This window comes from Desmodus rotundus, chromosome 10 (genome assembly GCF_022682495.2).
Source record: "Desmodus rotundus isolate HL8 chromosome 10, HLdesRot8A.1, whole genome shotgun sequence".
In the NCBI taxonomy this organism is placed as follows: Eukaryota; Metazoa; Chordata; class Mammalia; order Chiroptera; family Phyllostomidae; genus Desmodus; species Desmodus rotundus.
The window spans coordinates 37,521,183-37,541,099 of record NC_071396.1 but is presented as its reverse complement, the minus strand read 5'-3'; the positions used below and the strand labels follow the sequence as shown (position 1 = coordinate 37,541,099).

The window sequence follows — 19,917 nt, the reverse complement described above, 5'->3', positions numbered from 1 at the left end:
CACCTGGAAATGTGCGACTCTTACGTCTTCAGAGTTGAGCGTCATGGTGCCTTTTCCCTTCCTGTCCTTTGGTTTCAGTATTGTGAATCCCTGTTTCTTTTTAATTTACGTCTGTTGTGCTGACCCTTCAGACTGAAAGTGCTTTACTGTCTCATGGAAAGAGACCCCTTCTTTCGGACGGGCTTTTGATTTCCTTTTGTTCCCTTGGTGTTTAGTATTTTGCTGAGTGGGCTATTACCACCCCTCCCCTCCTTCTGCATTTACCTTGTGTTTCTTCCCCTTCATGAGTTAGAAGACGCATCTCTCAGGAATTGCAGACTCAAATACATACCTCACTTTTGTAGGCAGTGTGTGTTTGTCAGGGGAATATTTGTAAAAATTAATTTGTCCACTAGTTGGTGGTTTTCAGACTTGATCCTTAGTGACCCCAGCCATGTTTTGCCAGTGGCCGGGCCTGGTCCTTTTATCTGTGTAAACCACTCGTGGGTGCCTAGGGATGATGCCAAGGTGCATTTCTGTTGCAGGAAGAACAGTTTGAGCTATTCTCAGTCCTATAAAATTCTCAGGAAGTTTTCACTCTGCTCTCTTTGTCCAGGCAGCGATTCCCAATAGTCTAGGTGTCGATTCTTTCCGCAAAGCCTTTTAAATCAGAGTGCAGTGAGACCAAGTGGTTCAACACCTTGTTCTCTTCTACATAGTTTTTAGGCAATAGGCTTGGGAAACCTCTGAGCTCCCACAAAGAGAACACAGTGAGTCCTTTGAATACTTGATGTTCAGAAAGGGATGTTGTCACACTCAGGGAGTCTTTGCAGACGCTGTGTTCCTGCGCAGCAATATTGTTTCATAGGAAAATAATCTGGGTCGTGATACTGCTTTCCTTTTATTTTTTGTTTGCTGCTTTCTCCTGCTACTGATTTAGAAGCAGAATACAGTACCCTTAATTCTAACCGGTAAGCCATCTGAGATGATATTTGTCACCTTGAACTTCTTTCAGGGCGATCCTGGGTATCTTTGAGCAGTGTGGAATAGCTGAATCCGCATCTCTCTTCTGTTGGTTACAGACTGAGAGTGGTCTTGCTGACGTATTAGTGTTTGCAATATGTGTCTGTTTTATACAAATAGTTAACTTTGAAGTGAAAAATTGTGTCAGAGCAGAAGTTTATTTGGTTCCCATCACTGTCCACTAATTTTATGCTTGCCAGATTTTAAGATTTAAATACTTGCCATCCCTTTTTCTATAACCCTGTAAAATTTGAGCCATGTAAAACCTATTTTCTCAAGTTTCATGCTGCAGCTCAAATTGTGTGTTCTATCTGTTGTTTGCTCCTGTGCTTCTCCTTCCTGTGTTGTTTTGCAAGTGTCCACACAGCGGGGAGAAAACCTGAGCTTGACTCCAGAAGTGCTGGGCATTCAAAGCCGTGAACCTTTGCAAGGGGTCTTGGAACTGGGCCTCTGAATCGGCTCTTTCAGTTCGTCCACTTAACAGGCGTAATAGACCATGCGGCTGTGTGAGCTCCTGCAGGGCGTTGCTCCGTGTTCATGTCTAGTTGCAATTATGTGAATTTTCATTTTCTTCCAAAGGCTCCTCTTTGTAGGTGAAACAAGCTTGTTGGCTTTGTGTTCTAATATATGAATTTTCTTTGAGGAAAAAGGTAAGATTTAGAGCTTTGAAAACTAAATTGAAATTAAAAATTCTTTTTTAAAAAATAATTTTTATAAAGATTTTTATATCTATTTAGAGAGAGGGGAAGGGAGGGAGAAAGAGAGGGAGAGAAACATCAATGTGTTGTTGCCTGTCACATGCCCCCACTGGGGACCTGGCCCACAATCCAGGCATGTGCCCTGACCAGGGGAATCGAACCGGTGACGCTTTGGTTCGCAGCCCATACTCAATCCACTGAGCTACACCAGCCAGGGTTAAATTAAAATTTCTTTATATAAACTTAAAGTGTATTTTAAGAAGAGCCATTCTGATTTGCTTTAATTTTGAATTTGTTTTTATAAATCAGTCAGAATTTTTGTTAGAGGTGAAAATTATACTTTACTGAACAAAGTAAATGTTATTCAGTCAGTTAATGTCGGAGTTTAAAACATAACAGTTCTAATTAAATGAACACATAGTAAAAATATAGCAGACTTAGTGATGTGTAAAGTGACAGGTCTTTTTGTTTAAAAATCAGAGTGTCCATATAATCTCTTTAGAAAACTCTGTAGTAGAAATAACATTTAATATAATTTAGTATTTTAAGGGGAGTATACATACCCTTTAGCTGCATCTTAGGGTGCCCATGCCACCTTAAAGTATTAAGTAGGGTGCATAATAATATCCACTCTTATTTTTAAAAGCAACATTAAAAGAAAGCAACTTAAGCCATCCTACACTTTTTACGAGAACATGTCATGAGAACAAGTTGCCTTTCCTTTTATAGATGCCCGTTTGCTGTGCGTGAGTCTTTGCCTTGGCAAAGCACACATCATCGGACCTGTAAGTCAGCTACTAGAAAAATAATATTTCTGTCTCCTTTTTCTTCACTTTTAAGTACGAATGTCAGTTTTGATGCCACTGAAAACTCTACTCTAGCTATCCTGAGAATGTAAGTATAAGTGAGTTTGATAGGTAGCTTAGAAATTCATGTTTTGCATTCAGTATTTAAGCGCTATATATTTTCACTTAATTACGGTCTTCTTAAGTCTTAAAGAAAATACTCTCTTGTTCCTCCAAGCAAAATGTTGCTATGGGTTTTCTATTGCTGTTCTAAAATTTTCAAGCAAAATATGAACTCTCTTGAAAAGGGGGTATATCTCTATGAAGCATAACTTCACCTTCATGGCTTTGTAAGAATATCATATGAGTTAGGTTTAAAAGCGTTGTATTCTAAACAGCTGGTCACTGAACCACAAACTAAAGCTTCTTCTGTGACATTTTTCACTGCTGTACATTTGTTTATTTTTACCCAAACAAAAGAGTAAGCAAATACCATAGAATGGGAAAAGTGAAACGTTAGCTACTGTTACTTTAAGAAACCAGCTTGGGGGGGGGGGGGGTTCAGTGCGTTTAACCTAACCTGCTAGCGAGGAAAAGTTCTTTAAAATAATGGATATTAGCTGTATCCAATCACAACGGCCAGTTTCACTTAGAGGGAGGAGATTCTGCTCTTCAACCACTAGCATCTGAGAAGGTGGAGCTTGACGTTCAGGTTTGGTTGCTTTGGGTACAGCTTCAAGTGAAGTTAATCTGAGGTGAAGCAAACAGAAAATTGTGGAGGTTTTGTTGGTAGGATTTTTGTTCTCATCTTCTAACGATCCTTACTTTTACACTTTTGCTCCTTTATGTTTCTGTGTCTGCCAGGTTTTGTCATTGTTGCCGTTTTCTGATGCAAACTGAAAATTAAAATTAAGCAGGGAAGCAGAACAAAAGGGCTGTTTGGACAGGAAATAGGTGTTCAGCGAATCAAACTTGGCTTTCTTGTATAATTATTTTTAGTTCAGAATCTGAGTGTCATTTAAAAAATGTTTGAATCAAAATCCTCTCCAGTAACAGGCTCTGCTCTTGGATGGGGTGTTTGAGAGCCATTTCTTAGTTTCCATAAATGACATGTTGAGGTGGATTTGATATTGCCATTTTTCCTTAAACTTAGGGTGTTAAGTTGCTAAAAGACAGATAGATGTTGGTAGGCGTAAACTTTTGTTTTGTTTTGTTTTTTAAGAATTGAAATGCCAGTTGTTTAATTTTCTTTTTTACCCCCTGCACACACCCCCTTTTAACTTAAGTATATTTTAAATTTAGCAGTGTGTTGGCATTTTTAATATACTCATAATTTTAGCTCTTTTTTAAAAAAGAATATTGACATATAAGACAAGGTAAAACTGCTTTCTCCTTCATTCAAACTTTATTTATTTCAAATGTGTAGATAAGTAATTAACACCCTTTTGAAGCAGGAAGTGAATGGATATATATTTCTAAGACCTACAAGGAGGCTACCAAAACTTTTTTTGAAAGGCATCTATAAATCTGTTGACATTTCTTACTTAGGACATAATTATATTATGTTTCAGTCCCAGAAGTTTTCTTTAGAGGTACTTTCTTTCTATTGTTCTTTGATTTCATGGAAATTAAGGTATAAAAGTTTATTTGCTTAATCAGCCCAAATGCCAGCTAAGCATTTCATCCAGAGTGATTCTTGTATTTGCTATGCTGCTGCTTCCAGATCATGCAGTTTTTTAAATTAATACTTTCCTGCTCTATTGCCTAAATAATGTAATAAAAATAAAACTAAGAAAAGTTACCCATGTACCCACAAGATTATTATGTGGTCGTATTTTTTTTCCTCTTCCCGTCTCTACCCTGCCATGGTTTTCCCATAATTGTGAAGAAGTGCAGATTTTTTACTACAGTGTATCTGTCATCTGCTGTTAAAATTATTTTTAATTTCTTTTGCTATGTAATTCTTGCGTTAGTGGGACCTTATTTTACCTAGGTTTTTGCCTGTTTTATATTTAGATTGTTCCTAGTTTTTCACCATTTAAAATGGCATTGTTTTGAGCAGACTTCTGTGTAAATTTTTAAATATCTTCCTGTTTGTTTGTTGGGGTTTTTTTTATGATTTATGTGCTTTGGGAAGATCCTCGGGAGTGGGCTTACCTAGATCAAAGGATACAGAAACTTCATACCGGTTTCTGTGCCAGCAGTGGGGCGTGCTTCAAAATGTCTGTGGTGGCGGCCCCTCCTGGGTTCTGTTAAAGTGTGCCTCAGAAGCCCTCTGACTTAATGATTAGTTTTGCCTAAACTAATAACCTACTTTACATTTCTCTTTCCAATGTGTAGATGGATCTAAATCTATTTCCTGGACATTAAAATCATCTGAAGGAAATTGGGAAAATTTTTACCCATTTAAATGAATGATTACATTCTTGTTGGGTATTTCACTTATTATGTACATTGCTATCCGTGAATACAAGGCTTAATATTTCACACTGGCATCATGGTTCAGACCAGGTTTCCTGAGTACGTGCTTCTGGTAAGCACACACCAGAGGAAATATTTTCTTGCAAGAAACTATCTCGGAAACATTTTTAGAGTAGGGGCTGGAACAGTGCCAGGTAACATTACCTGTGTCTGAACAGATATTAAAAGAAGCTTTTATTGCTATTTGTGCATTTCTGATTTTTTAAAATAAAATGTAGATACTTAGGATTTAGAAGTGGTGTATCAGTGCCTTCCTAGTATTTCACAGGTGTTCAAATACAGGTAAGATGGCTCCACACACGGTGGTCCCGCACAGGCTGGTGCTGTTTGGCTTTAAGAACAGGCTTTGTCTGGCTGTGCCTGCTGCTGACGCGCACTCGCCAGCCAGGCTGTGAGCCACAGTGGGCTGTGACTGTCCCGGTTGTGAACGTGTCAACTACTTACTCTTCCAGAACAAACTTTAAGACTTGTTTTAAAGCCACAATCAGGACAATTAAAAATACTAATGTAATTTAAAAACGGGGGGCAATGGTAAGTCCTGGGTTAAGCTCTAGTTCATTGATGCAACCAGTAGTTGAGCATGTGTGGTCTTGAATTTGTCTAGCTCATTTTGCAATTTAAATAATTTAACTTATTATCTGTACTTTTTAAAAACTTACTGATAACAGTGTATCTAACTTTCAGAGCTAATATTGGTGTGTTGGTTATTTTGTGTGTTTCGGGGGAAAGATTTTTTTTAATGTGTATTTTGCTTGTCGTTCCTGAAAAGTTTGATTTTCTAGACACTTTGGTTTTCTTATTTAAATGGAATAGAAAAGAAAACCTTAAAACTCATCACTTTTAATTAGTGAAAAAATTCTTATGAAATATATCTTCTATGCATTTAAATTTGCTAGATGTGTTAGAATTTATACAGATAAATACTTTATTCATGACTAGAATGATATTCACTTGAATATTTAAAAATTTTTGTTGATGCTTAAATATTTGTGTCATGAATATTTCCTTTGTTCTGCATTTGAGGAAATGTATTTAATTCTCTTCTTAAAAGATTAATTTTACTCCTGCCAGATAGAGATGAAGGTAATTATACATGTAACAATTTCAGTAGAAGTCATTTCAAGCTTGGCTATCGATTACCACATTTTGATGGGACCCAAGTAAAGGTTCACCTCCTTGGGAACCCTGGCACTCTGAGCAATGACCGTCTTCCTCGTCTCTCTGCTGCAGCTCCACGGTAAGGGGCTCCGGTTGACAGGCCCGGGTACCCAGTACTTCCTTTTTGTGTAGACGTTTCCTCCAGATGGTAGAAGCCAGTGTTCTAGAGGAAGGAGAAAGCTCTTTACATGTGGTGACATTGAGGCCAGTGATAGCTCTGCTGTATTCTTTTAGAATGGAGAGAGAGCGGTCTAGAGGGGATAATGAATGCATTTAAACCCTCTCTTGTCAGTCTCTTTTCGAGAGGAATGCACTGATTTTTTTTCTAGTAACAAAAGGAAAGTTTTTGGCGGGCCATACGTTGGTAAACTGAAACAACCTGGAACCAGTGGCGCAGTAGCTCCAAGGTCTCCCTGTTCTCTGTCCTAGGGGGACTTGACAGTTTTCGGTGTGTGTCCTGTACGGGTTCTTTGTAGAAGTCAGGAAATGTTCTGGGGGCTGATTCCATTGTGGATCACTTTCTCCTTTTCAAAACTCCTCGTTAGTCCGGTGACACTGCCTGGGCCACCTCCTGTCTGTGCTGTTTGCCCTCTGCAGACGTTTCCTCACTGGAGCCTCTAAGTGTTGGACTTTTGTAGGGTTTGGACCTTCACACTGTCCTCACTATACCTCTTGGGTAATCTTCAGTTCCCTGTGTTCTGTGTATGTTAATGGTTGCAAGATCTGTGTCTTAAATCCAGATTCTTTGTTTGCACTTACAACCCATGTTCATCCAGCTTAGCAGTGTTTCTTCCACACCAACACTGAACTCAAGCTGTCTAGCCCTAACTGCCTGTTTTGTCGTCCCAGCAGTCGCTCTCAGACCCTTTCCCCTCCTGTCGAAGCCAGTGGGTGGCACAGCCATCGGAGCCGGATCCTGGGGCATTCTGGTCTCCCTTCTCCTTCACCCCCATGTACCCGCAGCTTCCTGTCCATTTTAAATCTGTAGTATCTCTAGAATCCATACACTTTTTTCCCTTCATCTCGGGACAGGCCACACTATGGTTTCTCATTTAGATTCCTGAAACAACCTTCTAATGGATCTTCACTTCCAGTCTCGGCTCTCTGTGACACGCTCTTCACTGTGTAATCAAGTCTGTCTTTCTCTGTTTACAGTTCTTTCTGAATTCTTTTAACAAATTTATTTTTCATTTTTTTAAAGATTTTACTTATTTCAGTATGTGAGAAATACATCGCTCAGTTGCCTCTCGAACACCCTCACCTGGGGACCTGGCCCACAACCCAGGCATGTGCCCTGACTGGGAATTGAACCAGTGACCCTTGGGTTCGCTGGCCGGCACTCAATCCACTGAGCCACACCAGCCAGGGCCTGACCCTTCTTAACTACCTAGGGTGAATAATAATACCAACTACTTCTGTGATAAACATTCTCTGAGGCAGTACCCAAAGAGCCATAAAAGAGGTAAGTATTATTACCTTTATTTAACAAGTGAGACATTTTAGAAAGGCTGAGTAATGGTCCAAGGTTGCCTTAGCTGATAGGTGGGCCCACACGATGAACTGAACTTGGCCAAAGCCCTTTCTCTGCACCCATGTGGCTTCCTAAGCTGGCCCTGCTGTGCCTCCAGCTTCTTCCCCATTCTACTCCATGCCATGCCGTTCCTCCATCTCGGGCATGCTGAAATGAAAACTTTTTACCTAACTCTAGAAGTGCTTTAAGGTAAACATTTTTGACAATCTTCTGGAACATCTCAAAAGAGAGAGACATTTTAGAATGTGCAGAATATAAGAAAATAAAATAAGACAATAAAAGACAGAGACATAGGGAAAATAAAGGTAGTTTTCCATTTGTGGTCAGTTTTGAATTACAGAGCTGTTGAAGTGCTTACATTCAATACAGGCTTGAGACCAAGCTGTGTAAGAGGAAGGGTGGGCACAGTGTGAAAGCACTTTTTCTGAGCTGTTGTTTGAAAGGCTGCTGCCTCCTTCAGTAGCAGTTAACCTGGACCTTGTGTCCATTTTTGCATCCAGATGCGTGCAGCATCTACCTGTGAACACAAGACAATAAGCTACTGGATGACTTACAGGTAGGAAAACAGGCCACACACATTTTTTCACATCAAATATATCATCAAAAAAGGAAAATGCTGCAGCTAATCCCATCTAGAAAAATGAGGTAAACTTAGAAATAGTTGATTTGGATTTTTTAAAAAATATTTTACTTATTTTTTAGAGAGGAAAGGGAGAGAAAAACAGGGGGAGAGAAACATCAATGTGTGGTTGCCTCTTATGCACCCGCTAATGGGGACCTGGCCCGCAACCTAGGCATGTGCCCTGACTGGGAATCGAACCAGCGACCCTTTGGTTCACAGGCCAGCACTCAATCCACTGAGCCACACCAGCCAGGGCTGGAATGTTTTTCAAATTCTATATTTCTTTATTTCTCTCCACTATCCCCCTCTAACATATTTTAAGGCAAAAAAAAAAAGCCTTTTTTATCAATAGCTTTGAAAGCATGTTGGTGGTAAAAGGAAAAGATCAAGTGGATTGAACTTTTGAAAATATAGGTGAATATTGTCTTCTTTGAAAGGGTTGAATTCTTACATATAGTCAGGAGTTAACGCAATTTTACACTTTTAATAAAATCCATGCTTTCCCATTATAAAAGCAGAATTTGTGGGGATTTTTGGTTGGTTTTAATCATTAAAGCATTTTAGAGGCAGAAAATGCCATACTCCTCTCAGATGTTTAATGTAGCATATTTTATTATTCAAGTAATCTTTTGCTGTTTTTTAAAATAATAAAAGTACAAAATAACAATGTATTTAATAGGTTTTAAATGTTATAACAATAATATATAATTTGAAAAGACTATTACTTGGTTTTCATTAATACAAAATCATTTTTCTCAATTTTTTAGATAATTGCTTACAACATATAATTATCTTTTCGGCGAATGTCAATCTTGGTAGCTACTCACTCTCTTGCCCCCAAATCTGAGTGGCCGATCCCTGTGTTGAGACCCCCCTCATTGCAGTTGTCGTAAGCACGCAATGCCGACAAGGTGACGAGGTAAAACCGCTTGTTCCCTGCCAGCTACTGTGGTTGGTACTGGCCGTGTTTCTGTACCTCTGGCCAGCCGAAAGCACTTGCTAACATTGTAAGTAGTGGTTTTCCAAAGTTTATAGCGGGGAACCATTGTTTTTTTTGAGAGGTTTCTTTTGACCTAATTTTAGTTGACCTAAATTGTTTTAAAATCATCACGTCTGTACTAATTTGAAACCATTTTTCTTTTACCTGTAAATATGTACTTAATGTGTTATGTGTTAAAGTAATATGTTCCGGTAGATATCTAAGGTAGTTGTTCTCAAACTTGACCTGAGAATCCCTTAGGAACTTGCTGGAGCACGCTTCTCCTTGGACTCAGCCTGCAGAAGTTGATTCAATAGGTGTGAAGTAGGACATAGGAATGAGCAATTTTCTGATTCTGTTAATCCACGTACTTGAGAAACACTGACGGAAAGGCTATATAGGGAAATCCGTGGGTGGCCATCAATGCAGGAAGACTCTGACTTTTTAAACTTGCTTATGCTTTGAAATTTTGAGTGAGATTCTCTTTGGTCTTTGGCTCTGGCTAATTTAAAGCCCGGTTGTTGGGACTTTAACTTCCTAGCAATAAAACATATTGAGGCCAATGTTGGAGCTAGTTGGCTCTCATCCAGCAGATTTAAGACCAGTAAAGAAGGAGAACAGTAAATAAATAGGCCACATTGTTGATGAAGTGGAAACAATTTTCCCCTGAATGCTAAGTGGCTTCAAAGAGTATGGTGCCTAACAGTTTATTTTGTGTTCTGCAACTACACATAGAGACAGAAGAGAAGCGCTTTTTGGAATGGCTGACGTAGGCCTGCCAGGCGGTATGAGTCAGGTACCACAGACACAGGAGCCTGAAATTGCCAAGGTGATCTCTGAGTAGCAGCGATCTTCACCCGGTGCGCCAACGCCACAAGGACTTTTAAAACATGCAGTACCTGACTGTTTAGTCAGGGGCACGGACCTCTATTCCCTTAGATTGTTAAGTAAACAAATGACAACAGCCCTGGCCTGCCCAGTGGCTCCGTTGGGGCCCCGCTGGCTGGAGTGTTGTTTGGTACACCAAAGGCTGCGGTCCATCCCTGGTGGGGGCGTGTGCAGGAGGCAGCTGATCCATGTCTCTCTCTCTGCTTCTCTCCCCTTCCTCTCACTCTGAAATCAATAAAACGTTTTTTAAAAATGACAACAGCCAACACAACAATAGCAGTCCGATGTGTATGAATCTAAATTATTCCTATTTATTGGCCAGATCGGCAAAATATATTTTTTGACGTGCCACAGAATTTTAGTAATTAGTTTATGTACACCATCAGATGAAACAAGTGTGAAAGTCGCTGCTACATAATGTTGAAACCTGATCAGTGCAGGTTTTGGTGCTGAGTCTTAAGGCGTTTTAGAGCTAATGTGCTTCAACTTCTTTTCCCTAATTAAGGGAGGCTTGAAAATGTGTCAAATTACTAGTTTTTTCAGCATTAGAAGTAATGAAAATAGACATGTGGGATGTCTTAATGGTGTGAAAAAGAGACTCCTTCAGTTGTACTTATATACAGTCTTTGTTATGCCATTTTTAAATGACCTGTGGGTGCCATTTAAATTCTCGAAGAGAATGTAGTAGAAATTAGAAAGTCGTAAACACGGACTTGTCATCTGCGCACTATTTTTAGGTTGTGTAGATTAATCTCCTTCTGGCTGTGTAATGGCCTGGGAGGAGGAAAGGAGTTCATTTAAACTGGATTCGTATGTCCCACACTGTTAAAGTATGCCCTGATTAATCTTAAAATTAAAGATTGGTAAAACTGCTAATTTGATTTTTACTTAGGTGATGAGAGTGATTTACTAGGGGTTCAGGGTTTGTTTTTGTGACATGGATAAATGCAAGTCACATGTTAATTCATTATATAAACATTTGACTGGCTAGAGCTCTGTATAAACTTAGGGTGCCTGTTCTCTGCAGGGGTGCCAGGTACCAGACATACGGTGCTGAGCAAGCAGATGGCTCCCGAAGTCGGGGCTACAAGGTGACATGCCTCCCTTCGCCCAGGAAAGCGGCGTGTGTACTCGCATGTACCCTGCTTCTGAGAAGTGATGTTTTGCACTTAGTTTTTTGCATGTATATCTATCCCACTTGCAACAGATGGCATTTCTCTGCAAGATAACTGTTACCCTGGACAAATGCAAGAGCATTTATTTATAGGGGAAAAATGATTTGATGGTGGTTGGATACCTTAAAGAAAAATCAACTGTGTCCTCAACGAACAGTATAATAAACTGAACATGGTATTGAAAATGTATGAGTTATTCAGTATTAAAATTTTTATTAGGTGGATAGTAACATTTTAATTCATTCAGATTTCTGACAGGTAAGAGATGTGGGAAAAGGAGCTCCACCTAATTCACCGAGGCCAGACCTGTGTGTTAGGCTGTCCTATTCCTTGCAGCCCTGCTGTTTACCTTGGAGTAGTTTATCTTGACAGCTTTGATAAAAATTGTGTAAATTCAGAGTTTAAAAAAAAAAACGGCTATTTTGAGCACTTTCACTTTGTAGTAAATAAGTAAAATTTTTTAATTATAATTTTTCTTAAAAATACTTTTAAATTTTTTGAAGTTCTGTAAAGAAGTCTTGGCCTCAAATTACCCTGTAGATTTTGTATTTGAACACTGGTGACTGATCTTTTCAAGAGAAGGACCTTCTTTAAAAAATGGAAGATCTCATCTCAAAAATTGAAAACTCTTTAGAACATGAATTATTTTGTAACATAACTTTGAGCAAGGAAGTGTGGGAAAAATTGCTTTCTCTGTATTTTCCAAAGAACTAGGAAAGGATCTGAAGTGGTTCCTGGTGAGAGGAATGAGCTGCGCGGCCTTTGCTTGGGAGGTAGCTCTTGCCCACAGGCAATAAAGTCCTTAATGTCAGTCACACTTTAAAATCCAGTACTAGCAAGTAATGTTTAGTAGAATTTGTCAGAATTATAAGCTCCCCCCCACATCACATAACTTTAGGTGACGAACGTGTTCAAACTGCAGTTAATGGCTTTGTGCTTTTTATAAAATAATAATATGTGTGATTTATAAAGCAATCCAATTGTTATTGTTCAAGGTATGAAATCATTTTCAGGGTGTTGAAATGATGTGAGAAATGCATGTAGAGGGAAAATAAGAAAGGGGAAAGTTTGTTTTTCTGCTTATAAGTAATGAGAATGATTAGTTAGAAAATTTTTTTAAGATAAAAAAATACTAGTGGGAAACCGGTAACTTGCAGAAACTTGAGCTCATCAGTCATATGGCTCCTCTGGGCATCACTCAGACTTGCATTGCGTATCCTCCACCTGGCACAGGTCAAATGTCAAAAGGGTCGTTTCCGCTCCTATTTTATTGTTTTTATTCAGCTTTATCGAGGTAAATTTGCATACAATGAAATGTACTAATTGTAAGTGTGCAGTCTTAGTGAAGACAAGTACACTAACACAAGCATGATGTGGAACACTCCCATCGCCCCAGAAAGCTTCCTCGTGTCCCTTCGGAGTTGATCTGCACTGGGCCCTGGGTCTGCTCTCTGTCGTAGTCGCTTTTTGTAGGATTTCATATAAATTGAATCACGTATAATATGGCCTCTTGCATCTGTCTTCTCTCACTTAGTGCAATAATTTGGAGATTCACCCAGGGTGTCAAGTTCGTCAGCAGTTCATTTGTTTCTGTTGCCGAACAGTATTTCATCGTGTGGATATTTCACAGTTTGTTCATTCATTCACTGTCTCATGGATATGTGGATTGTGTCCCGTTCTTGGCCCCTTCACATCAGGCCATTATGAAAATCGAGTACGAGTCATTGTGTGGACGTGTGTATAATGCCTGGGAGTGGGACCTCTGTTCCAGTTTCAGTGTAAGGCTTCGCTGCTTAGTTTCGGTAGGGAAGAAAGAAAACTCTTGCGTATTTTCTTTCACTCATGTTCTCTCTCTGTTTTCTCTCCCTCTGTCCTGCCTTTATTTCGTGGTTTTGTGCCACTGGCGTGCTTGTGGATTATCCATTTGTGCGTTAGCCTCTCTGTGGGAAGCGGGCCAGGGCCTCGCCCTCTCCAGGCGCCCTGTAGTGACTGTGTCCTTCCGCGACTTTTTATTGGTATGACCCAGTTTTGTTGACTGTTTTCCTTGTATGTTATTGATTACTCATTAACTCTTGCTTTGGTTGTGCTTTGTTACCTGGCAAAACCAGAAATTAACATAATTTGGAGTTTTTAGCAAGAAGACACCTCTTCTGCTGTGTTCTCAGTGGAAGAACAGCGGTGTTCTGTTAGAGAACGTTCTCTCTCTCCTTTAATAACGGCAATGCGGATGGGGGACTGCAGTGGAAAAGAAGGTAGGGAGGAGGCGGACATGCCCTTGACCCAGAGCCACTGAGTCACACGCCGTCATGTAGCCCTCACATTGGATGTTTGCAACACGAGCACTGTTTACTTAGAATTCATCAAATAAATCATCACACAGCAGTTTTGATCGCTGTTGGATTGGCGTTGAGTGTGTGGAGGTAAGATAGGAAGTACGGTTCCCTTGTTAGGTATTCAGAGTCCTTAGAATGTTTACGTTCAGATGTTTATTTTTTCAGGTTTTATTTTGAAATAATTTAAAATTTATAGAAAGCTGCATTAATGATACAAATACTTTTTTCACATACCCCTTGGTGAGGATCACCAGTTGTTAACATTTTGCCCCATTTGCTCAGTCATTCTCTGATGCCATTTTTTCCAGAACTTTTTGAGAGTAAGTTGAAGATCATGTCCCTTTACCATGAAAATCTTAGTGGGTGTATACTTCTAAGAATAAGGACGTTCTCATATTCTCAGGGACATTTCAGTTACTGAATTAAGGAAATTTAACACGGACGTAGTAGAGTTCTCTAATGTAGCGGTACCGGCCACATTCAGATTTCTCCGCTTGTCCCCGCGATGCTCTTTGCAGTTTTCCTCCTGGTCCAGGATCCGGCACAGAATCAGTCAGTGCATTTAGTTGTTAGGTCTCCGTTCTCATTTACTCAGGAACGTTTCCTTGGCTTTTCTTTGTCTTTTATGGCATTGACATTTTGGAAGAATGACAGAGTGCTTATTTACAGAACCTCTCTCAATTTGGGTTTGTCTAGTATGTCCTTGTGAGCAAGTCTAGGAAATGTAGTTTTGGCTGAAATGCTGCATCAGTGACGTGTGCTGCTGAGTGCCTCACATCAGGAGGTGCATGTCCACTTGGCTGGTTGTCAGTGATGCTAATTTTGATCTTTTGGTTAATATGTCTGCCAGATTCTTCCACTTAAAAGTTACTGTTTTTCCTTTGATAGTAACTAATTTGTGGGGAGATACTTTGAGACTCACTATATATTATTCCTCATGAAACTTTGATCCACAAAGAATTGTAACATTCTTTGATAATTTTACTTGAATTGCTCATTAAATGTTAATTACTGCACAGGGAGCATGCTTCTGTTTTACAGCGCAAGGTTGATACAGTGAAAATCACAAGGTTTTAATAAGTTCCACTGAATCACAGACTCTTGGACAAAAACTTTAACTTGTGTGAAAATTATTCTGTAAAGTTACAACTTTTACGAGGTCTTGATCTTTTTCTTAAATCACTCATATACAGTGTAAGTAGATTATAAACATTTGAATTATTTTGAATGAGCCCTGAAACCTTCAGTCATGTTTGAGGGCATAGCAAAGGTGCAATAAATATTTCAGCATTAGGTGATACTTGGAAAGCTTGTGGATTCTAGTGTCTGGGTGCTATTTTTCATGGTATTTTAAACCATGTTGTTAATGTAAATAGTAAGTGTACTATGTTTGTGAAGTCTTAAATTTTTTTCTACAATTTACTGTAGAAATCGAGCCCAATATTGTATTTGTAGGAGAAAAGTAGTTGTCTGGGTATTCTAGGGTACTTTGATTGAAGGCATTTTTATTTTTCAGAACAGCCTTCTAACACTTGATTGACCTGTGGGAATGACAGTGCTATAGGAATTCGAATCTGTGGGGTTTCAACCAGTCATTGAATATTAGAAATGGCTCCTCCTCCTACCACAGAAGGACCGAGAATTCATCCTCCCCACTCAGGAGGTCCCGGGGACGTGTTCCTGGGACACTGAGGTCACTCCATTGACTGTCAGAGTTATTGCTTTATTGTTATTAGCTGTTTGTGCTAAATAAATTAGCTAGACCTTAGGAAAACAGAAAAATACCTAGTTTACTTGCTTTCCATGCATGTGACTATAAAAATTAGCCCTTGCTCCCCTAGCCTGTGGCAAGGTGAAGACAAATCTCTATGTTAAAGTCATCTGTTTTTGTATTATGCACTGGTGTCAAATACCAAATGAAATGATTTTATTTCTTAATTGTACCTCAACAACCCTTTTTGGATAGCTGTGATAGTGAAAGTACTCCTTTAAATTTTAGACAATTAAATGTCCATAGTCGATTTTAACTGTTTCAACTCTATTTTCATGGTAAATGTGTTACAGGAATGAATCTGAAGTCTGCTGCAGGAAAACACTGAAGGCTTTAAAATGTTTTCTTGCATAAAACTCAGAGTTTAAGTAGCTGCTTATGAGGATATAGGGAAGGCAGGAAGCTAATGTCTGTCTCAAGATACAGGGCAGCCGTTTGCTCAGCCGCCTCCGCTGTGTGAGTAGACTTAAGCCCATGACCCTGGGTAACTGGGTGTAGTAACTGAAGCGTTTTCAATCTCAAGTGCTCAAGATACCTCAAGTTGGCATGATGAGACGTTTTTTTAAGGTGTGTTTTATGTGTGTGTGGGTAGGATACTGAGGATTTAAAATACTGAGGGTGGAGTGGGTGGTAGATTTTTTATTTATGAAGAATTTTTTAGAATAACACGTAAAAACTAAATATCATTAGTTATGATATCTTTTTATCAGAATTATATTAAGCAGTGGAATCCATATAACTAATCTCATTGTGATACAAAAGAAGATAATTCCTTAGATTGCTGTTTATCTTGCAGTCAATTTCAGCCTTTTTAAATTAATATATTGACCAAACAACCATAAAAATATTTTGGGGAATATGATGTTAGGTATTAATATAGAAAATTGCACTTGGGAATAATTTAAGTTATAATTAATGACTTTAAAAATAGCTCTTTTTAATCAGAAAGAGCGTATACTTCAAATTAAAGGAGCTCTTGTTCCCTAAATACAGTTGGAAATCTTTTAGGCTTACAAACTTAGGTTTTTAAAAACACTTTCAAAATAATAGATACGCAGTGAAGAAGAAAAATTATCTTTTTTTTTTCTTACTAAAAGTTAACACCTTAAGCATCAGTTGGTGGTTGGTGGGGAGTGTCTGATTTTTCTCTAATTTTCTTGTTTTGTCTTTTTCTTTATAGATTTAGGAGTGAGACTCTTAATGGGATGTTTTTCTCCTCTTGGAGGAATGTGTGGTTATAGAGATGGGATGATTAAAATATAAGACGTTGGCAGTTATCAAAATCATGAGTGTGTAGGTAAAAGATGACAAAATCTTACTATTTAGGGAGGCATGGACTGGAAGGAATGTTATTTGCATTAAGGTGAATATGCTTTTTCTTTCACATCACAAATGTGTTGGCTGAAGAAAAATCAACATTGTCTTAACGATCAGGAACGAGAAGACATTTAGAAACCGTGGGAGAAAATACACGGAGTGTGGATGTGCTTATGAAAGCAGCCAGAGGCGCGTGCCGGAAGTGAAGGAGACGTGTGCCCTTCCGGTCAACAGTAGTGGGAAGCTCAAGGTGTCAGTTTGCCGAGTTTTGTCCCCTCTGGATTGCTCAGCAGATACACAGCAGCGCGTAAGCCTCGAGGGTTGTCCAGTTCCCACCTACCCGTAGCTCCAAAGGAGAGGTGTTACAGTCTCCTTGTTTAGTGATGACGACTCTCATTTTTTTTAATCCTCATCCAAGGATATGTTTATTGATTTGAGAGAGAGAGAGAGAGAGAAACATCGATTGGTTGCCTCCCATACATTCCTCAGCCAATGGGATTGAACCCGCAGCCTTGTGATATACGGGGTGACACTCCAACCAACTGGCCCACCCGGCTGGGCCAGGGTGCTTTGCAGTCTCGAAGCTCCTCTGCAGGGGGGCAGCGGATGAACAGTGTGCTCCTCTGAGCTCTCTCTAGGAAGGACTGGGCATCACTTAGTGCTGCTGTTGTAGGAGAACCGCCTTTGGGATGGTCCCGCTAGAAGCTGAGCGGAGTCTGTACTGCAGCGCTCGTAATCACTCTCACTGTGTGTTTAGAAATATTGCAGATGTTAAGGAGGGAAACAGGAAGTGCAAACATGCTTTTGTATTCCAAAAGAATTCACTGTTTACTGGTTTCTAGTCAGGGACCAGAGCACATGGGAACAGATAACCATTTCTAACTAAAGAAAGAAAACGGGGGGCCAGGGGACGTGGGGACGGAGATATATTAAAAATCTTATGGAATTGCAGGTGTACAGCCTTGGTTTCTTCTTATGTCTGGTGCTGTACCTCCTCCCCACCCCCACGTCCGATCGCTTGTGCTCAGGCTCTCACCCTGGCCTCCTGAGCCCATCTGGCGGTATTATCCCACGGCACGCACTGGGCAGCCAGAGCCAAGAGCCATAGGTAGTGCAGATTATATTAAACAGGAACCTTAGCGAGGAGGCGATGATTGGCACATCTGACTTCAGTTTCTGTAAGTGATTAAAAAGCAAGGGGCAGGTGATAGTGCTACCCTGTCGTAGAGATAGGGTCCGCTAATTTGTACAAAGTGCTTACAACAGTGCTCAGCACATAAAAGCATTGTATAAATAAATAAAGGTAAATAGTAAAGCCAGGTATTTATATGAAAAGTGTTGTACAAAATACCAGGGGAGCAGAAGAGGTGGAAATTCAGAGGGTGCCCATATTAAACAGAAGAAATCAGGGAGACAGACGGATTATTTACATAATCTGTAAATGCTGGAAACTTACGTTGGAGTGTTGCCTTAGGAGAGGAGACCCCTTAAAGGGCCGGGTGGGAGGTGCATCACAAAGTGTGTGTGGTTGGATTATAACACCATTTTCAGGGCCAAAGAGGAGGGGCTGAAAATGGGCTTTGTATATGCTTCTCACACAGGCAGATCCTAGTGTACGTTACTCATTTTGAAGTGAATGAAAGTCCAGGAATATGGAAACCAACGGGAAAATTTGAGTGGATTTTTCCCCTTTTTACAAAACATAATGAGTCACCTTGTACAGATGATAACTCTGTCTAATTCTTAAGGCATGTGATAAGGAACTGGGGTCATTTGAGAACATAAAATTGACTACAACTTAGTTTTACTCATAAAATTACTATGTTTGGCATGCTGAAGTAGGCAAATTGCTAAATGAGTGGCCCCTCTGAGTGGCCTGAATGGAAAATCTTGGAGCACGAGACCCCTGCTGGCAGGCCCGGCAGCGACCTCAGTGTCTCCAACCGCAGGCCCATTTTCTCTTACAAGAGCCTGATCCAGGTTCTTGCTTAGGCATGGATACTTGCACACTCGTGGGTGAGTGCTGGCAAGGTGGCCGTGGCATCCATGCATTCGACACGTCCTGAAGGTCTGCCACGAGCCACGCACTAGTTCAGGCGTCGACAAGCAGAATGGACAGCACCCCAGCGCCACAGAGGTCCCTTCCGTGGAGGGAAGACGACATCACAAGATGACGTAATAATGAGTTATGGCTGAGAGAAAGGACGAAGGAAAACATACCAGGCAGAACAGTGATCAGTTTCTGCAGTACAGACATCCTCCAGATTCAGTTATTGAAGGGTTTTATCATCGTTAAGACGCGGTGGATTGGCTTAGTCTTGGTGAGTAAGCAGCAGTGTGCTAACCAGAGGGGGGAGTGTGTGGAGAGCAGTGCTCTCACTTTTGTCATTGTAGCTTCAGCTCTCCCCAAAAACCACACGTGGCGCACAGATTTGGGTGCGTCCTGCCTTTCCTTGTCCTTTCCCCTCGTCAGGTGACGAGCACACATGTAATAAGACAGATGAGACTTTGCAAGAACAAATAATACTTAAATTTACCCTCAGCTCTGGGTGGGAGAATCCCACAGGTAACTGTGCTTGAGTCCCACGTCTGCCCAGCCTGCCCACATCTTACACCACAGCCATCTCTCCGTTCAATCTAGAGCGCCTCAGCCCCATGAGCTGAGACTGTTTTGGGGGGGGATCAAAAGAATGACACTTTATGATGTGAAAATTGCATGAAATTCAGACTTTCATGGCCATGAGTACAGCTTAACTGGAACCCAGCAGCTGTGCTGCTCATTTGTTTATTGTCTGTAGCTGCCTGTGCGCGGCCCCAGCAGAGTCAGCTGGTTGGAGCAGAGCCTGCCTGGCCTGTGGAGCCTAAAATACTTACTGTGTGGTCATTCACAGAAAAGTTTGCCAGCCCTGGTGTGACTGTTGTGGGCCAAAGGCAACACGCGAGGGCCATCGCAGGTGGGAACACAGCCCTAGTTCCTCTGAAGCCTATCTTCTTCCTCTGCAAGTACAGGGACCCGTTTTTGTGAGGTCACGCATACCAGTGCATGAAGAGTTTCCTTAGAGCAGTAACGGGAAGGTGAGGTTTATGTTTGACTTGGGGGGTCTCTTTGTATATCCTGGAGTGTTGGAAATGATGAATTAATCATTTGCTGGGATAGAATAGGTAGGTAGTAACCCA

The 19,917-nt window shown here is 40.4% G+C and overlaps 1 protein-coding gene across 8 annotated transcripts in view; it reads left to right on the top strand.

The window, feature by feature from the left end:
• The window catches only part of ZFAND6 (zinc finger AN1-type containing 6), a 44,026-nt gene that overhangs the window by 6,733 nt on the left and 17,376 nt on the right, over positions 1-19,917 (top strand). Inside the window, exon 1 of one of the 8 annotated variants that reach the window (XM_053912539.2) lies at positions 2,466-2,485. The exons of 4 other annotated variants lie outside the window; for them this stretch is intronic. The gene's annotated coding sequence lies outside the window, so the exon portion shown is untranslated. Of the gene's footprint in view, positions 1-2,465; positions 2,486-3,169; positions 3,275-7,346; positions 7,587-19,917 lie in introns of those variants that run through there. 3 more of the 8 variants (XM_045196474.3, XM_024561664.4, XM_045196476.3) reach the window with 3 other exon arrangements.